At 36.5% G+C, this 12,322-nt stretch overlaps 1 long non-coding RNA gene across 1 annotated transcript in view; it reads right to left on the bottom strand.

Moving 5' to 3' along the window:
• LOC139668947 (uncharacterized) overlaps positions 1 to 12,322 on the bottom strand; it is a 49,722-nt gene that overhangs the window by 36,693 nt on the left and 707 nt on the right. The gene's annotated exons all lie outside the window — the stretch shown is intronic.

The following is a 12,322-nucleotide window of genomic DNA, read 5'->3' as shown; positions in this document are numbered from 1 at the left end:
AGAAGCAGGTTTGCTTAATAGTCATGAAAATTTCCTGGGTCATTTATGCAACGTACAACTTTAGGGAAAGGATAGCTCACATGCTTGTTCCATCACTACTTCCCTACCTAAGTCAGGTCTGGTCCCTGAGGACAACTGGACATCTAGCCAACTCTTTCAGATTGCAGTAAAGATGCTTAGGCTCAGATTCTTCCCTCTACATTTCTGCACTTCCTCTAAGCTTATTTTCACAAGCTCCAAAATTATGCAGCTCTTTTATCTGTCCTCTATAGTTAATGGAGAAAGACAAAATTGCCTCAGTGTGCAACCCAGCCCACATAAACGAGACTTACAAGCCTTCTAGACTTGTCCACCTCTCTCCCTTGACTTCGAGAGAACGTAAAAAAAACTAAGCTGTGATCTTTGGGAACTTAGTTAAGCACCTAAATTTACATAGATCTAATCTTTGCCTCTAACAAAATTTCATTGGAAAGAAAGCTTTGGTGAAAAATGGGAATGATTTTTTAGATAATTTTGTTATGATTTTGTGCTTTTATCCAGGTCTAATTAAAAACAGTAACTTCATCTTTAGTCAGAAGCTTTGAGCTGTCAGCAAGAAGATGTCACAGGACTTCCTTAAGAACCTGCTTCAATAAATCAAGCAGCCTTGCTAAGCTCAGTTTTGAGAACTCAAGGTACTTCTTGTTGAAAGAACATTTCTGTGGACCATTCAGAAGGTAAAAAGGTGTTTCAAGGTGTAACTGAAATAAATGGGCCTATTTACCTTATCAGCAGAAATAACACAAGCGAGGGGACATGTGCCACAATAGTTTTCTGACTAGCCAGAACTAGGCAAAGTGTCTAACAAGCACTGTCCACCAAGAACGTGTCCCTTCACCAAGCACCTTATTTTATTCATATGTTGGAGATGAGGGATTTCTAAAGAGATTCTTAAAATACCCCTGTAGAAAGGGCACTGATGTATAGCACCCAACAATGCCCTTTGGGACCATCGAAAAGGAAGAAAAAGTACTTCAGGGCAACCATTTTCACATTTGCTTTGTGCTAGGGTGGTTCAGCTGGGTGAACCATGTAAAGCTATGCCTGAAAGAATTGCTGTTCAACAGGCCACTTACCCATACTCTACCAATAACCTCCAGCTCCAAAACTGAAAATGAGACACGCTTGGGCAGCTGGCAAGATTGTCAGAGTTGTGCCATCGATTCTGGAGCAACATGAGCCCCACATCATTCCTCTGCAACTGACAAAATACCTCTTCCTAGCAGTCCTTTGTAGAGCATTATAAACTGCCTAAGTAATGCAGTGAATCAGCAGTGGCTTTCACTAGTCAGAAAAGACAAAGGTGCAAACTGATGGTGCCCTGCAAATGGTCCCAATAAGTCCAGAAACCTCAGAGACAGCTAACAACCAAAACTGAAAGAGTGATAAAACTGGATGTGATTTTTTTTTAGATAGCTATATGTTAATACTCATTGCCATTCTGAAATTGAATTGAAAATTACTAATTGCAGAGATGAACTGTCAGATATTTTCAAAGGGTTTTCGTCACAGAAAACCATGATTTTTATAGAAAGACAGCTTAAACACATGAAAATTTCTTTGCCAGAGGGGACCTCTGATTCAAAGAGGAGGGGAAGATTCAAAACAGGGAGGGGGGATGTTTTAATAAAGCCAAAGACTATTTCTCATATATGTGAGATGGTAATCCCCTAAAATACAACTTTAGAATAATTTCAAGACAGGAAACCTATTGACCCCCCCCCCCCCCATTTTATATTTTTCATAAATAAGGACACAAAACATAAACAACAAAGCAAATATAAAAAATAAGAAATCTCTCTGTCTAAAAATCCAGCAAATCACAATTAATCTTTAAACCAAAGAGTACAAAAAGAGGAAGTTAAATTCAGAACAGTCTCACACTGAATCTAATCACTGTTTCAACTAACTGTTAAAAAGAAAGGGATCATTAATTGCTTTTTACAATTTTTGTGCTAACATTCTTGACCAAAAGCTGAAGCACATGCTCAAATTATTTCTGAGAACAATCTCAAAAAAAAAAAAAAGTTCAACCTTGAAAGGTTCCCTTTCTATATTGTAAGTTAGAAGGCACCTTTATATCTTAGGTCTGTGAGAAGACAAATAATATATTTAATTCTATAAGTGTGTGAAAATTAAGAGTGAGCTAGAAGTTTCCTGGCAATATGTCACTTTTTTCAGAAATGTTGACTCATCAAAACTGAAGTTAAGCAACTTCAGTTTCGTTACAAAGAAAAGGAAATGTTGGCAACTCTCCCAACTAAAAAAAAAAACGGCAAAAAATGCTTGAAGATCTGATTCCATATTTTTTAATTCAAAACTATATTTTCTTGTTAAAAAACTAGTTACTAGAGGTTTTAATTAGCATATGTTACACAAAGTTCTTAAAATTGAAACTGTGCCATCAGAACTTCCCTGTTATTGATTTTGGCACAAGCTCATTTCTATTCAGGTCTATCTAGTTCGAGCTAGTATATACATATAACTTAAAAAGAGGTCTGTGCCTTTAGAAGACATAATTTATAAAAACAAAACATAATGCACATATCTGACCATAGACAGGGTAAGAACACCAATAGATTTTAGAGAAAAGAAAATGCTTTTCAACCTAGAAAAATTCAGCTGAATCCTAAGTCCCAGTTTCTAGCTCAGTCCAATCCCTCAGTTCCAGTCTCCTTCTTTACCTGCCTTGCTGCATGCTCCCAGCTCCCCAAAACATGTATCATGAGGAATGAGTCTGCACACAGTCTGTTACTGCTGAGCAACTGGTGTCGAGGAACAGGGCATGGGTCTGTGGGGGCTGTGGTCGATGAGGACATGGAGCCTACGTGTGCCTCACACCAGCCTTACAAAACTATGACAAAGTCCTTCAGAAATCATCAGTACTAGCTATGGAAATGCATTTTAATATGGTCAGGCTAGACACTAAGAAAAGCAGAAGTAAAAAACCATAAACTTGCATTAAGTATGCTTTGAAAAAATTAGTGGCTTACTTCACTCATTTTCTACAATTTCACAATTTTTTAAACCAAGTATGAAGTGTATTCCAATTAAAGTGTTTTCCCTTTGGTTCAGAACTGAGCAGCACCTTCATCTAAGAGTAAATTGCTGATGTAGTAACGCAACTTAGAAGAAACTATCATTTGCAAAGGCGGTAGAAACTGGTCTTCACCATGAATTGCCACCATCGCTAATGAAAGTGGCTAGCTGGATGGCTAACGAGACCTCTCATCAGGGAATGTTAATGGAGAGGAATCAACCTTATATGCAATAAGTGAACAATCAGGTAATGGAGTCAAGGAACCATATAGGCAAGGTGGAAAATAAATGCCAGGGACTTGAGAAATCTAATCAATGCCTGATTAAGCTAATTGAAGCCTGGCCACTGAAAATTAATGATTCAGAAAATTGCTCCCAGAACAGAAAAAGCAAAGATTCCTGGATCTCACGTAAGAGACAGAAGGTTCAAATGTGAAAGCAGTTATCAGGAGATTAATACATGGTATCCAGGGTACATAAAAGTTTGTTATCTCACCTTTCACCACATTAAGTATATTGCTTGCCTGCTGCTTCTCCCAGCCCATGCACCCACCAAGGCTCTGAAGTCCATTAGTTTGATTTTTTTAACTGTAGGAATAAAGGGAAGGCTAAGGCTGAAAAGAACAGCAGTGTTCTAATTACTGCAGAATGTCTTCCTTTCCAACTTCAATGAAAACAAAGGGCTTGTGTTCAAATTGAGAAGAAACAAAGTAGTGATGCTAAAAATAGCCATGGCATGAAATGCAAAATACTCTTTAGCGCATGCTTAGGTACAATTGTTCTAATCCTAATCATCAGTGTTTTCAACTAACTAAAGGCTCTTTTAAAAACCCTTACTGAACTAGTGGTTTTTCTTTTTGTTCCTATCATATGAGTATTCCTGGATCTCCATGCGTAACTGCTGGGATCTGTAGGAGGTAATTAAAATAAAGAAAAAAAAAATTTAAAAGGCAAGCCTAAAATCAGAACACTTGCACTTATTACACAAAAGCCTGCACCTCTACAAGAAATTTCTCAAGATACTACAAATCACAAAAATTGAGAAACCATTACTGCCTGAGCCCATGGATAGGCACACAGGCAGCCTGAGTTCAGCACCAGGTACTGGTAATTCAGTCACCTCACTGAGCAAAGATAAACTATGTTTTGAAACCATTAAGCTGCAAAAATACTTAAAATTATACATTTTGATATGCTGTGCTTTCTTAGGCCAAGAGATCCCAAACCAAATTCTTGTGGTTTCCATGGAGTTCTGTTAAGCCATGAACATAGTTTGTGGACTGTCCACAGGAACATATCAAAAGTACTATAATTCATCCATTAAAAATCTGATTTTTAAAAAAGTGTATGCTTTTAGTAATACTCATTTAAGTCTTAAATTTATTCTGAATTTTTCTGATTCTATCATCTGCACCTCATTACTCATTTGAGGTACGGGCTTCATTTCACTCCTATTTTTAAAAGCCATCCCTGGCAAAGCTGTGTTAGTAAGTTCTTTCGCATAAAATGGTTTAGGGATCACCACCTTAAATCAATGCTGATTTTATCTTGCCATCGTGACAACTTTGCTCCCAGCTTTGTTAGTTCTTCCTGAAGTTTGTTCATATTTCTTCAACCTTAATTAAATTATTTTGGAGCATATTTATAATGTAATACATCATTGGTCTTCCATTTTCCAAAATTATTAATGAATAGACCAACTTCCACCAGTATGTGGGAACCTGAGATACTGCAAAAGTTATTTTTTTTTCTTCTGATGAAAAAGAACTTCCAAATTTTTTTCCTGCTTTGTATTCTTTTATCCACCCAGAATGTTACTTTCACAGAGTATTACTTTGCTCACAACATCAGAGATACTAAAGTGTTACTATGCCTAACTCAGACATGCTTTGATACCTAATGGCATACTTGCATGCAATTAATATGCATCTAAAGAGATTCCCAAAGCTGGCAGAATGTCACACCACTAAGCAAATCAGCACTGAAACAGAGGAAATGGGTGGGGTTTAGGCATCAATTCAGCTGAAACAGGCATTCTGCCAGACACTGTAAATCCCATCAGAACAAAGGGAGCAAAAAATTCACTCCTTGAGATCTCAGAAATCCATCGATTTGAACAGTCATATTGAATACAGACGATGTAAATTCAAATCTATCTTCTACAGTGATTCAGAAGGAATGCTTGAATCTCAGACTTCTACCTCCTCTTACCACTTTTCTATGGAAATCTACATCCTTTTGTTTCCTTAGCTGTCATTTCAAAAAGAATAAGTGATTATGTACAGAAATATACTTTATCAACTGGTTTTCATTCATCTACTGTATCATTTATACATTTAAGGAATCAGTGAGGTGCAATAATCCTTTACAAAATTGGTGCCTTTTTTTTCTTTACCATATCATCAAACTCAGTGTTTCCGCAATTTTTTTATAACTGTATTTTTAATCATCTTATCAGCTAAGTCGAGAAGAACAGAAATAAATCTTACGGGTCTGTAATCCCTCAGGTTATTAGGGGGGCTTTCTTTAAAGACAAGTACAATATTTGCTATCTTCCAATATAATTACTGACTTAATAAGAGAATGTGTACTTTAGTTAGCAGCTATTTTACTCTTAAATTCATTAACATGCCTATTTATGTTCCATCCAGCTTGATGCTTTCCTTAACTCATTACTTTGCTACCTTTGGACTATTCAGCAATTTAGACTGTCATCTTCCCAGCTGAGCAGAAAGAACTTCCAAGGCTCCATTCCATTAAAGATGAAAATCCTTAACTTGTCAGTTGTCAAAACCCTATCTCTTGGAAAAAACCTCTTTCCTTCAGGATCTACCCCGGTTTAATCTATCAGCTACCACTGCTGTCTTGTTTGGGTCAATGTTTGTCATGACACAGAAACCGTGTGGGTAGTCCTTCTCACTTGCAGCAACTTCTGCCATGTCCCTAATATCTTTTGAACAGAGATTACTGCAGTGACTCTACACAGAAAACAAAACAGGAGAGAGAACTAAATCAGCCTTCCCTCCACAGCGGGCAAAGTACTGTACTCTGCAGAGGCAGAGCTCAAAGGCTGTTCAAGTAGCTTTGGAAAAGGTTTCCCCTCTGTTTGCATCTGTCTGTTTGCATTCTTCATTTTCTCTAAGTTACTGCCTGAATCAGAATACCTTCTTAATTACCAGTGCATCAAATTCTCTTATTTATCTGTCCAACCCTTACTGTTGATTTAGGAGGACACCAGGTCAAAAGCCAACTAAATGTACTGTTCCAAAATAACTAAGGAAAGCACTATATGCTGAGCTGCTGTCAACTCCTTTCTCCAGACTGTACAATCCTCTTTTCCATTCTGCCAAGTGCTTGCACAAGAAACCGTTTCCTGAAAATATTGGTCAAGTAGATCAAATTGATCATTTTGTAACATTCATATGGAAAACTATCAGTTTTACTTTGTAAACATGATAGTCTTCCCCACCTGGTGTATGACTATTGAATTTAACCATTAAACGCCCTCTTCTTCATCAAGTTCTACATCAACCAGCTCTTTATAAGACAATAATTATTGTACTATGCCATCGCAAGTTTTACTACAAAAGGACCAAAGGAAGCTCACCCTGTTACTACTGTATTAAACATTTGTTTTCATAAAATCTTCAGTCTTAATTGTTCCTGGAATATTGTCAAAATCAAAAATCAACTTCTGAAGTGTTCACAAACAGAAAGTATAAAAGAGCAGAAGACATGATTGAATAAGAATTTCTTCTTTAATTCAAATGAGTGCATAGATTTGGTGAGGTTTTTCACAATTCAATCAACTCTAGTCAGATTTAACATTGTTTTAGCAATCTACAGAAGTGGGCACATGAAGTACTTACTGGGTGCACCACACTAAGATGTTTATGTGGAATTTTAAAAGAAAATTTTAAAAACTGGAAAAGGACATGCCATCTATATATTAAAAAAAAAGCTGATATAATTATTTCTGTCCACTACAATCAAAAATCAAACTGTATTAGAAACAGACAATGACTGCACATATAAGAGCTATGTCATATAATAAAAGAAAGCTTTTGTTTGATTTCAATTAATTCTTGTAGTCTTTTATCCACAACTACATGGAGTGAAGTGGACAAGAATAATTTGCAGCTGGAGATCAGGAGTTGAAAAACAAACCCACTGGAAAACATAAATTTTTACATATCTGCACTTCTACTCCATGCAACAATTGCAAAATGCCACTCAGGAAATACCAGCTCTGAGCTGACTGATAAGATCATTTCCTTATCTCTTTTTTAGCACTTGTCATTCCCCCTTGCCATAGCAGTCACAAAAAATAGGCCAAGAGGGGGTGTGGATAAGTAACGTTTAATAAATCTGCTAAAAAAAGGTAAGTGCGTGCATATATATGCTAGAAGAATATACACCTGACTACATTTTTTACCTGTCCTTGCAGACAGGTAAAAAACAATATTCATGTTCATCTGTAAACAAGTGAATAGTTAAAATGAATTGGCTTTGCATAGGCAAGCAGCCTACTTGATGCTTCTGATAAGAGTTTCAGGGAACTACTGGTACCTACATAGGAACTGAAATATAAATAATTACTAAGATTGTATTCCACCTGAGTCAGTAAATGATAGCTTTCCAATCTGAATTCATCTTCTCACAACAAAGGAAAGACTCTCTGACTCTCTTAACAATTTCATGGTGTATCCCAATGTACCACAAGCCTTGAGAGATAAGGGCTTTCCTCTGTTAAGAAAATCAAGTTATTAAATTGGTCAAAGATGACTCTAGCAGAAATGTATTCAAATCTTCTTTATTAATTACCATAGGAATTTAGTTGGAGAGTCACATATAAAATTTTACTCAGCTTTCACAGATAAAATGTATTATGTACAAAAATTCCTAGGATTTTAATTTAGTAAAACCCCAATAGTACTTTACTGAGCAAGTTATTCTCTGTACAGAGAAGAGCTCTGCAGGACTGATTCATTCTTTTACAGTGCATTAGTTTAATCACCTAGGAGATTTCTAACAGATGATGAAATCTAAACAGGAGCAGGAACTTCACTTATCTTTGGATGAACATGTTAGTTCCACATTCTATCCTAGCACCAAGCAAAACAAAACAGTCTACTCTTTAGTTCTATCCACAAAATTTATTTGACTTTTGTTGTATTTAAAAGGGCAGAACCAGATATTGTATGTTAATGCTGCAGCTAAGTTCAGGTTCCCCTGTTAATGATTCCCTTTAAATAGAAGCTGATATTATTTTTTCTTCTACTATTTACTGACATTCAGTAATTGCAATAACACAGTAAAATTTGTTTAGAAATGAGTCAAACTAACAATCAAACTATAGAGCAACTTTCTCTTATACAGTGTACCTTTTAAAAGATAATTTGTTGTGTTACACAGTCTCCCAATTATCAAATAATAATCCAAGAGATTCTCAAGACATAGTGACAGTGTTTACAGCTCAAATAAAAGTGAACTCTAATAACAGTCAAAATCAACAAGTAAAAGGATGAAATCCTGTTTTTCCTATTCAAAGAATAGTCTTTTCTGGTAAGAAGATACTGGATCAGGCCCAAACTGTATAAAAATAAAAGCAGCTGATCATAAAATAGATATTATAACCAAAGTTAATTTTAAAAAAAAGTGTATAAAAAATAATGACTGTTCAATGCTACCTTGTCTATTCCCAATTTTTCAAGGTCACTAGGATATGTAAATGTATTTCGTTCTATAAAAGCCCATATTTTAATAAATCATGCCAAGATTTTTATTAAAAATTACCCTTCTAGATTGCTGTTTCTTATTCCCTTATTTTTTTCACCTTTTGTGTTTCTGCTTTGTAATAGTAGAATTTTTCATGACCAGAGATCTCAGTTGTAAGAATTATATAACATGCAGTATCTAATTTTAAGACTTGTGTGTAGAAATATGTAACTGGGTGCTAACATACAGGAGGTACCAAGGGGAGCTAACATGCAAACAAATTCAACTTACAAAGAAGTTTTGCGGTATAAAATTCAGAAAGTTGTGCACCCATAGTGGACGTATGTAGCAGCAAATTGTATCTCCTACACCTTCCTTCTCATTCTAGATGATCCTGATTGCATTGAAAGAGACACAGTCAAGTGTCCTCCCACCTACACATCAGATGCCTGCGCCATCAAGGGATCATGGTTTTCACTGAAGTGAGGATCTTCCCTGCACACATGGGAGGTGAGGAAAATGCTTTCCCATCTGGCTGCATGAAGTCACTTGCAAAGACCATCTGAATCCAGAGAAAGTAGGAATTAGGCTTACATGTGGAAGGCAGACATACATTTTGTTGCCTTTATTCCCGGGGTCAATGTATTTTGGTTTATCATTATCTACAAGTTTGTAAATTTGAATCTAATATTGCTTTTCATTGTTGACAAGGAAAGCTTTGCCATCAATTCATTATGCAAATCAACCTGTAACTATTAGTTACAAGGTTAGGTGAGTTCCTTCCCCTCATAAAATCAAATGATCTATGCATGCAAAATACAGACAGGTCTGACCTACTCTATCCTCTTGATCTTTGTACATTTAAACAACAGCTGTGCATGGAAAGGTCTGAATTAAGGACGAAAGCGTAGCAACTAATACAGTAAAGAATCTATGCAATATTTATTAAGGTGGTCTGTGGGAAAAAACAGGAAAGGCCTCAATCTGTTTAAGTATATATAGTTCTCAGAAATGTCTTCCAAGGTGACTGAAAAATAAAATGTTTGGTATGGAGTGGGTTCAAAATGGAACCTGCACATAGGAATAACTGGTAAAAAGGGAAGGAAAAGGGAAGGAAGAGCATATAATGCCATACATAATGTTACAGGCACAGTTCTAGTAAATAAACCTCCATCTGGAGCTCTACCTTTAGGAACTGGATATTGAACTTTGGAAGAATAAATTTCATTTACGTTTAAATATTTTCATAGACAATTTTCATACCCATACAAGAATGATGTAAAAATAAATCACCAATATTTAGACTACGAGCTGTTTGGAGTACACCCAGTCTTTAACTTTATGGTTGAGAGCACCCTGTGCCATGTACCTCATCACACATCCCACCTTGTTATCTGTTTTGCTGCAGCACTCAGTGGAAATGGGGATCTCAGAACATAGGTTCCTAAAATATTTACATATATTTTAAGATATTAGACCTGCCAGAAGATACTTCACACTAATTAAGCATAGCAAAGTGCAAGCAAAATCAAGATTCCCATTGTACAGTCAGAGAAATAATGCTCCATTAAATAATTAAGTCAAGGGTTCCTTGACCCATGTCACAAACCTATTTATCCAACCATAAATCCAGATAAGCTTTTGTATTGTGATTCTTGGTACAAGTTGTGATGGGGAACAAAAGATACACTAGTTCAATAGATCTGTATGCAATTGCTCTTTAAGTTAAGTCATATTCAAAGATTACCACCAGGAAATGAATGCTGGGGTTGACCGGAACTAGGTTCGCGAGATACCTACATGGCTCTTTAGATTTCCAAGCCCAACATTTAAGGGATCAGCCATTCAGTACTTGGTTGCAAAAAACTGACAAAGGTGTTGCTCTTCCATTTCTCTCTCAGGAGCCCACATCAGTAAGCAGCAGCACATAAAATAAAAATTCTGGATTCCCCTGTACTTAACAGCTATGGAAGTCCCTTCTACTTCAGAGGTTTAATTCAACTGTTACATGACCATCATCATTTCCAAACAAGGACATCGCATTTCCACCCTTCTTGCTGGGCTTTTTCATTTGTAAAATCTATGTAAATATTTCTGAGTAGAAACTAGACCACCACATGTCCCATCCCCCAAGGTGAAGAGAATCCAGTATTGGCCTCCCAGTATTTGGGCTCTCCCTTCAAGCATGCCACTGAGGATGAATGAAACATGACAGTCACAGAGGGATTTATTTTAACAGCCCCATTTACATCTAAGTGCCATGTTTAGAGAACTGGGCAGCTGACAGACTCTAAGGAATGACTTAAAGAACTAAAATGAGGGTCAAGACAGAGAGCTGCCTACAGAGAGCCAATAGGAAATATCAAGCACAAGGCCTTTGATGGAATTCACCCTATATGAATATGACTTATAGTCTTTCACTACCACCCAAAATCTTAGATGACTTGCCTGTATCATATAACGAACCCTATGCAGCAAGTACCTCCACAGAGATGTGTACTGCACTGCATGGATGTGTTAGCTCATGTCCCAAGACAGCGCAATCAAATTAGTGTAGAACATGGATCTATCTAGTAAGCCCTGCCTTTCAGCAGGAAAATATAATATCATATAAGCAGTGTTACACTTTGAGTCTAAGACATTAACAGGGTTATACTATCTGGCCATCTCCACATTGCATCCTATTCTGAAATATACATGTGCTAAATCTTACCTGGTTCTTTTTTTCACATTGTTTTTTAATTTTTTTACTTTAATACCTCTGGCACTCCAGCAAGCATTCCCATCCAAGTGCCCACAGAACACTAAAAGCAAACACACTTTATTTTAAAGTCTTGGGGTCTGACTTCAGGAAATTGTCTCAATCCAAATACACTTTGCTGAGTGTAAATTCAAAGCTTGGAGCAAGGCCCATCGGGTAATGAACCTCAGGGGCTATTAATCCACAACCTACAATTTGTAAATGTGCAGGATACTGACTCAGTAGAAAAAAATAATTTTAAACATCTGTGGTATTCTTTCAATTCCAGATTAATTACATTGCTCCGATTGTAACGTTAGCCAGAAATTTCAAGTCTCTCCACTGCTATGTAGAGAATGCTGTAGTTTCCTTTGTGTTTATCACTGCTCTGCTACAGTAGGAGGTTTCCTGACCAACACAAGCTTATGTTCAGTTCTGTGTCCTACATTCATTCTATAGCTCACCTTGCCTGCTTTTTCTTTCTCTCTTTGTCTGAAGTCCTTCTGAAACTCTTTGTTACACGGCATTAATTATTATTATTACTACTTTTAAGACAAAGGCTGTGTACATACCCCCACATCACTCCATCAAAATGGTGATATAAATGAAAATCTAAACAGGCTGTTTAATCCTTTTGAGAAGCTAATAATTATTTTCAATCAGCAAAGACTATTCTGCCATTTCAAAGAATGATTAATGAGAGCAAATGTGTTTGTAATTTATTAGCAGCAGCTTGGGGTGTGGGGAGAACAACTTAGGAATGGCAGCCATAGCATCAACATCTGA

Source organism: Pithys albifrons, chromosome 2 (genome assembly GCF_047495875.1).
Source record: "Pithys albifrons albifrons isolate INPA30051 chromosome 2, PitAlb_v1, whole genome shotgun sequence".
Classification (NCBI taxonomy): domain Eukaryota; kingdom Metazoa; phylum Chordata; class Aves; order Passeriformes; family Thamnophilidae; genus Pithys; species Pithys albifrons.
The sequence above is the reverse complement of the archived record's forward strand: the minus strand, read 5'-3'. Positions and strand labels throughout refer to the sequence as shown.